We start from the raw sequence: 8,639 nt of genomic DNA on the forward strand, positions 1-8,639 counted from the left end.
TGCCCTCTCTCCACCTCCCTCGCATCACTTTTCTTTGTGATTTTGTTCATCAGAGTAGCAGCTGCCTCCCACCTGCCCCGCCTGCTCGGAGAGCTCTCAGACCAGACTTGGCCTGGGTCCTGCCCACTTGGGGTCCTGGTGCCTTCTGAATTGGAACTGGGCACTGCTGCCACTTGCGGGGAGGTGGCAGTGGAGACTCGAGGCAACGCAGGCTGAACTGTGCCTCCTCCTGGCACCAGTCACCAAAGAGCTCTGCCAGTTGTCCCCCATTAGGATCAGGAAGCTTGGGACTTTAGAGGGAGCACTTGTGAAAGCCATTCAGTCCCAACGCCTTATCTCCCCAGGAGTAGATGTTTTAAATTGAGGGATTGTTTTTCACGCAGTAAAATTCATTTTTAAAGAAACAGTTTGAGTTGACAACTGTGTGCAGCAGCCCAGCCTCTCTGGAACATTCACACCAGTCCATGAGGTTCCCAGGCGCCCTCCAGCCAGAGCCGCCGCGCCTGCTCCGATGCGTGCCTGTGGCGAGCTTCCCGGCGAAGAGTCGCAAGCGCAGCCCCCTTGGTTCTGGCTTCTTTCACGAAGCATATTGATTTTGTGATTCATCCATCCGAAGCTCTGCCTAGAAAATTACAGAATCCAGAGCCTGAAGAAGGTTCTGCTGCCGCCCGCCACCCCCCAGCCAACAGGTGTCAGATCAAGCTGAGAACCTGGGCCTCATAGGACTGGAGAGTGTCCAGTGCCTGGCGGTCAGGCCTGGGACAGGGCTGTTGGCTGCTGCTGCTGTATTTGTGGCAGTGTTAGGACGTTCCTTAGTTCACCCTACCTTAGAAATTCAGATGGAAAGGACCTCAGGGTGCGTGTCAGTTGGCCAGCACACTACCAAGAGTGGCCTCTCGGCCACAGCTCCTGCCCCAATCCCAGTGGCCTTGGATTCCCAACGGCGTCCGAACAGAAGCCTGAGGGGCAGGCTGGGTGTCAGATCCCGGGTTCTCCAACCTCAGCAAGCATGTGGACCCCAGGTTCTGGCTCCAGGCTCCTGGGAGGAGTCTGCATTGCTAACCTGCTCCTGGCAGTGCTGACAAGGGCCACACTTGGACAGCATTGCTCACTGGGTCCCTCAAGTCCAGCGTCCCTCCTCAGCTGGCCCAGGTATTAACATGCACCCGAAAGCACTTGCCTTGCCTGGAGCTCCCACTGACCCCAGCAGCAGCTCCACCTGCCTGGGGGGTTGCAGGTGGCTGGGTGGGGGGTGGCAGTGGGGAGCTTGGCAGGGCCTGGCTGTCCACTCCCCAGGCCAGCCTAAGTGAGAGCCCTTGCTCTGCCCCCTGCCACCTGGAGTTCCCAGCTGGACATGCTGCCCTGCAGGCGGCCTGAAGGCCAACTCGGAGCCACAGGGCCCAGTGCCTCCCCTGGGCTCTGTGTTGGAGGACTCGCCCTGTGCGTCTGACCAGAGCTTCGTTCTTGCTCATGTCCTGGGCAGAGCCACCTGGCAGAGAGAGCACTCATCTAACGAGCACCCTACGTGCCTGTCCCTCGGGCTGGACCTCCTCCAGCAGGACCCCTCTGAGGTGGGTGGCCCCTCAGAACATCGCTCTGCCCCCTCGGGTCTGCTGAGCTGTCTGTCACACGGCCATCAACGGTGCAGACACACCAGCCAGGGATTGTGGAGGGAGGAGAGGAGACAGACTCCCTGACGTCGTCCTCTCCCCTGTGTCCTGTGTCCTTCCCAGCAATGTGGGTCCCCTTCTCCAACACCAGGGGTGGTCTTAGCGCTGTTGTGAGTCCCCTGGGGCTTATTCAGCTGCCCCCTGGGCTGTTTAAAGGCACATTAACGTTCAAACCCTCTCCAGTCCTGGTAAATAGGATCCGGGCCAAACACCAGGCCCTGCCCTTGATGGGCCCTTTCCCCACCCCCACCCCAGTCCTGCGGGTCCAGTCCACCCACTTTCCCCCCACTGCTACTGACCAAGCCAGCAGGTGGCCTGACCCCAGTCTTGCCCTTCTAGCCTGTTGGCCAGGGTGACTTCAAAAATGCCTGCCCACTGCATTAGGCAAAGATTTACAAATGAGCAGGAGGACGCAGGCACTGCAGACATACACTCGGCAATGGACAGTCGGAATGAAGCTAGAAGGGCCGGGGCTTGGTTGAGGCCCAGTGGTGGAGCGCTTGCCTAGCGCCCGCGGTGAGGCCGTAGGTTTGACCCTCAGCACCACATAAAGGAAGTAAGAGAAGGTACTGTCCACTTTCAACCAAAAGAATGAAGAAGGAAAACTAGAAAGGGCTGGATGGGGCTGGGGTAGAGTGCCCCAGGGGCGGGGGTGGGTTCAACAGAAGAGCAGAACTTGAACCCTGAGAACTGTCAACACATTGGGAAAAAGAAGTCCTAAGTAAATGAAATGACGTTCCCTATATGTGGGTCAGAGGATACGGGGTTCAGATGAGGTGTTCCCCAAGTTGATCTACCAAGTCAGCGCAGTCTTCACTGAGCTCATGTCTGGCTTCTTTGCACAGATTCGCAAGCTGATCCTCAAATTGAACTGTAAGTCGGGGAATCCAGAGTGACCTACACACTGTTGAAAAGTAATAAAGGTGGCGCAGGCCTATAATCCCAGCAGCTTGGGAGGCTGAGGCAGGAGGATCGCGAGTTCAAAGCCAGCCTCAGCAACAGTGGGGCGCTAAGCAATTCAATGATGTTCTGTTTCACCATAGACTGGGGATGTGGCTCAGTGGTCAAGTGCCCCTGAGTTAATCCCCAGCACCACCCCCAAATAGTAACAAAGGTGACCAACTCCTCAATTTTAAAACTTACCACAAAGCTAACGAAATCAAGAAAAGCCAAGTGCTGTGTTGCGCATCTTCACCCCAGCAGCTCCGGAGGCAGAGGCAGGAGGATAGCCAGTTCAAGGCCAGCCTCAGCAACCTAGTGAGAACCTATCTCAAAAAATAAGCGTTGGGGATGTGACTCAGTGGTAAAGCGCACTGGGCTCAATCCCCAGGAAGGAAGGGTATCGGCATAAGTTTAGACATAGGTCAATTTAAGGGTCAAATGATCTCTTAGAAGAAAACTGGTAAGGGGCTGGGATGTGGCTCAGTGGCTGAGCCTTTACCTCGCACATACCAGGCCCTGGGTTCGATCCTCAGCACCACTTAAAAATAGATAAATAAAACAAAGGCATTGTGTCAACTACAACTAAAAAAAGAATTAAAAAAAAAAAGAAGAAAACAGGTAAGTCTTCACATCTTTCTTAGACACCAAAGCACAAGCCACAAAAGGCAACAATAAAAAAGACTGGACTTGGTCAAAATTAAGACATGTGCTGTGGAGGACATCAGCAAGAGTGGGCAGAGGGCCAGGTCAGTGGTGTCCTGTAGTCCCAGCTGCCTTGGAGGCTGAGGCTGAGCTTGTGCGTTTGAGGCCAACTTGGACAACAGAGACCCCAGTTCCTAACTTTTTTTTAAAAAGTGAAAAGACTGCTCAAGTATTTGCAAATAGTTTATGGTATGGAATGGGGGTCTCATTTCCACAATATGTAAAAACTCTAAGTATTCAATAATAAAAAGGAACCCAATTTAAAATGTGCAGACGGTCTGGACAGGCCTGTGTTGGGTATGACCCCTCCAGGTGCGTCCTGGTGCAAACGCGTGTGGGATCCCTTCCTTCTGAAGGTTGGGTCCGACTCGGGTGCGTCGTGGACCACATTTCATTCCCTAGTCATCTGGCGATGGTCATTTCGCTGCTGCTATGAGCACCCGGGTACAAGTGTCTGTTGGGTCCCCGCTGACCCCTCGTGTGTGCCTGCCCGGGGGCGGCACTGCTGGTGGGTGATCGCCACGGCAGCACCCGCTCCACTCCCACCAACAAGGCGTCTAAATTCCAGCTCCACCTCCGGCCAACACTGGCTGGTTGTAGAATTCGTTTTAATTTGTTTTAGTGACAGCCTTCCAGATGAGTATAGAGTGGTATCTCTTTGTGACTTGTGGTCTTTTTGTTTTTGTTTTTTTTTTAGAACAAAATGTGAATATTTCTATTGGAACCCCTGACACAGAAGGTACTGGGTTGCGAATGGATCCTATGAATGGCAGATAATAAACAGGGATTTTATTTGACATAAACAAAAACGCTTACACAGCTTTCACTTGGAAACAAACTCTTGCTTGACTATATTACTGAGCAAAGACAGAGCTGAAGCAAACGCCTTTCTTGTTTGCCACATATTTATGTATTTGGAGACAGGAAGACACTACTTGGTTTTATTTTTTGTTTGTTTGTTTGTTTTGGTACCAGGGATTGAACCCAGGGGGTGTTTAACCAGTGAACCACATCCCTAGCCCCTTTTATTTTATTTTTTTAATTTTGAGACAGGGTCTCACTAAGTTGCTTAGAGCCTCACTAAGTTGCTGAGGCTGACCTCAAACTTGTAATCCTCCTGCCTCAGCTTCCCGAGCCACTGGCATTACAGGCATATGCCACTGTGCCCAGCTTGAAATGTGAATTTTAAATGGGTATATGAATTGTATCTTGCTGAAAGTGTCCACATAAATAAGACACACCGTGACCTGAGCTCAGAGGTGGCTGTGGGAACACAGCCCAGCCCTGGGAGGGGAGCTCAAGGAGACCGTGAGGAAGCCCTGTCTATCCCAGGGTAGGGGATGCAGTGACTTGAGGGGATAGGTGGGGGGAGGTGTTCAGGCAGGGGACAGCCCTTGGCCTCTGCTCTGGCCTTAACCCCTTCTCTATTCCACACTGGACCTTGGATTGCTTAGGCTTGTTCTTTGGGTGGGACTGACCCGCTGCTTGCTCCGGGTTTTGACCTCCAGTGACTTAAGCTGATCACACAACCCTGTCTCCTCTCCCTTCTAACTGACGGATGGAAGAATAGACCATGACCCCGTCCAGGCCAGTCGGAGCCAGTGAGACCTAAGCCTGGATCCCACTTGGCAGGGTGGAGGACGGGGAGGAGATGAGTCACCTTCTGCAAGCTGTGACGCGAAGGTGGGGAGTCCTGCCGCAGGGCCTTCCTGAGAGTGGCCTCAACACCGAGAAGATAGCCAGAAAGGGACAGGACACTGTGACATCTCAGCCTTGCGGGCCCTGGATCAAGCCTTGCCTGAGGCCGATGCTGCTGGGCTCCAATTCCCTATGCTTGAGCCGCTGGGGCCCGGTTTTCTGTTACTGTCAAGTGCTTTTGCTTTTCCTTCAAGTGCCGCTGTGACTGAGGAAGGCAGGAGGCCCCAGGGAGCCCGGGGCCCCCCATCCCCCCCCCCATGGTATAGCAGACGTGTCCCGTCCACAGCCTGCTCTGGGCTCCGGAAGCAGCAGATCTTCCAGCCTGGAGCCTGGGAAGGAGCGGATTTCGTTCCTGAGGGAAGCTGCTTGCCCTAGTGGACTCGCCGGTCCTCTGCCGCCTGGCTGGGGAGTTCCTGTCTCTACTTTGACGCTGTCCTGGCCACATAAACCCATCAGGTGGCCGCACTGATTTTTAATCGTGTTTTCCTCTTGTGATGAGTCTCTGGGCCTGAGGGACACTCTTAGCACCACACACGCAGAGCTACTGCGCAGGGGCCATTCAGGCAGGAATATTAACAAGCCTGTCCCCCCCTCCCCCGGGGCCTGCGAAGCCCTGTCCAGCAGCAGGCAGCGCAGCCTGGGGCTGCAGCCCCACGGGCCACCAGCGGACTGTCCCGGGCAGGTTGCTGTTAAGTTGCCCCCTGGGGCGAGGACCTCACACGCCCGGCTCTCGGGTGGTTAGTCCGTTCTGTCCCCTGAAGGCGCCCACAGGTGCTCTGTCCCCCAGGGGCTGCTGTGTGGCCTAGCCCCAGTGGAAGTGGACTTCACGGCGCTGAGGAAGGGGCCCAAGGTAGGTGCGGCAGGTTCTGCGCTGCTCAGGGCAGGGCCTCCTCCTCACCGTCTGGCTGGAGTGCCCAGGGCAGAGCTGGGCTCCCCGGACACTCACCCCACCCCAGGGCCCCTCCCCATGGCCAAAAGCCCCTCCTCGTACTGATCGCAGGGTCTCAGCACGTGCAGGGGGCTCGCACACACTCTGTCCACCGCAGCAAGCTGCCCCTAAGCCCAACAGGCCTGAGGACCACAGAGCCACTAGGATGGGCAGGAGCTGGGGGGAGGCCGGCCTCTGTGGGCATGCCACAGCTGCCCCCCCCATTCTCCGCCCCTGGCTGGCCAGCCAGTTCTGGGCAACAACGGTTGGGTATTGCCAGTGACCATGGGTGTGGCTGGTGACCCCTGGGTGTGGCTGGTGACCACTGGATGTTGCTGGTGACCCCTGGGTGTGGCTGGTGACCCCTGGATGTTGCTGGTGACCCCTGGGTGTGGCTGGTGACCACTGGGTGTGGCTGGTGACCCCTGGGTGTTGCTGGTGACCACTGGGTGTTGCTGGTGACCACTGGGTCCTGCTGGTGTTTCTGAGCGAGGAAGCACAGGGTGGGGTGGGGGCTGCGCTCCACTCTCCCTCCTTCCCTCCCTCCCTCACTGCGTCTAAGGCTGGGGGAGCTGAGGAGGTCCCCTGGGTGCCTTTCAGATGCCATTCACGTGCAGAAGTAGCTGCAGGGGGGTGAGGGCTGCTGCACGCTCCCCCTGCCTGAGTCTGTGAGGACCCCAGCAGCCCCAGCCCGTCCTGAGAGAGCTTCTGCTTTGTCCTAACTCCACACTCGGCCTCTTCCTGGGCCCTGGCACCCCTCGTCAGCGTGGGCTTCCGGGTCAGCACAGGTGGGACCGTTAGCCCCAGCACGACAACAGCACGCTGAGGAGGGTTGGAACTCATCATCGGGGACGAGGTCCCTAAAGACGAGCTGCTGTTGACCAAGGTGCACTTGTTGTCGGGACCCCTGAAGGGAGAGGTCCCCAGGCCTCCCAGAGCTGCTTGGAGGAGGAGGCTGGAGGGGGCGCTCGCTCGCCCTGCAGCCAGCACAGCTGTCGTGTGGCAGCCCCAGGCTGGGGACTGCTGCCCACCTTGGTGCTGGAGTACCCTGAACTGGGCAGAGCCACATGAACCTGGGCCTCAGCAGAGCCCTCCTGTCTGTCCCTGGATTCTGGGAATGTTTCCTACTCTGTAGGGAGCCCACTGGGGTGGGCGGGGGACAGAGAAGCCTGGCTTGAATCCCCTGTGGACAGTCAGCTGTGTGACCTGGGTCCAAGTGCCTCAACCTCTCTGGGCCTTGCCACCTAATTCACAGGGGCCTGCAGTAAGTAATTCACAGCGGATCCAGGGAAGCCCTTGACACACGGCCTGCAGTAAGTGGGGTCTGCCGTTGTGACTGTCGGACTCACTGTTTACCAAGGTGACACAAGTTCCATTCTGAATGGAAGAGAAGCCGAAGGGCTTCAGAGAAAGCAGCGTCCTCCCTCTGTCCAGCTCCGGTGTCCTCTGCACCCCAACATGCCGTCGTTACAGCACACGGCGTCTGGCTGGGAGGGATGCGGAGGCCCCCGCACAGACAGGGAAACCGAGGCCCACAGAAGCAGAGTCCAATCTGCACTAGGAGTTGGTGGCTGCTGACGGTGGCCTGCGTTATTGGACTCCATGTGTGGCTGCCCCAAGGAGAGACTGATGACCTGAATGTCGTGGTCAGACATTAAGGGGGGGGTGTGGAGTCAATGTCCGGCATTCAGACTGGTCTGAGCTGCTCTGGGTGGGGCACTGAGCCGCCAGCAGGTCACACTGCCCCCCCCCAGGGGCCCTGTTGGCTCAGGGGGAACTAGTGTTGGGGGACTGAGACCCAGGAGAGCTGGGCCAGGCCAGTGCCCACCTGTGGCTCTCCTGGATCTGCCCAGAGGAGTCCACTTCCAGTCCCTGGCTGGGGAGGAGGGACAGGCCTGTCCCAGGTGCTGCGGGATGGTGGCTGGAGCGACGAGGTCCCAGCCTGGTGGCCGCAGTCGGACCTCCCTCCAGGTTTGGCTTTGTGAGTCCCCAGCAGCCTGGAGGGCGGGGGAGGCCGAGCACATGGGGCCAGCAGGACAGAGACCCAGAGCGGGGTCCAGGGGCTTGCCCCCTCCACCCATGCCCATCCCAACCAATGATCAGTCCCCATTCTTCAGGAAAGCACCCAATTTGCTTTAAGGGACACTCCCCCTTCCCAACCGGGAAGCCGTGGTGGCACCAGCTAGCCGACCCCTGCTCAACCCGTCTCTCCCAGGATTGAAGGGTGCAGAGGGCATGGGCTGCAGACTCTCCCTGGATCTTGGACTCCTGGCCCTGCCCCTCCTCCTCTGCAGTCCAGCTGCTGGGCTCTTCACAGTCCCTTAGAACCTGCCACCAGCTGCCTCTGATCCCTATTGCTGAGACCCTGGAGCCCTCGTGACTGGAGAAGGGCACCCCGTGGCTGGCCTCACCTACTTTCGGGCCCTTCTGATAAATCCCCTTCCTTGCCTCCTGGCTCAGGGTGCAGCGAGGACGTCCCCAGGCAGTGTCGGCGAGGCTGGGAACGGCAGGTCTGCTGAGGGTGCAGCTGGGCTTCTTTTCCACCCCTGCCCTGGGCAGGCCTGAGCTCGGCTCACTGCGGCCCCCGTGGGCACGCGGGAGGCTGGTGGGCAGCTTCTCTGAGGCCGTCCCTGCAGCCTGGGTGGCTGCTGGGGAAGGTAGACTGCAGAGAGGGCATTTCTTCCCAGACCCTGCGGACA

This window comes from Urocitellus parryii, chromosome 4 (assembly GCF_045843805.1).
Source record: "Urocitellus parryii isolate mUroPar1 chromosome 4, mUroPar1.hap1, whole genome shotgun sequence".
NCBI lineage: Eukaryota > Metazoa > Chordata > Mammalia > Rodentia > Sciuridae > Urocitellus > Urocitellus parryii.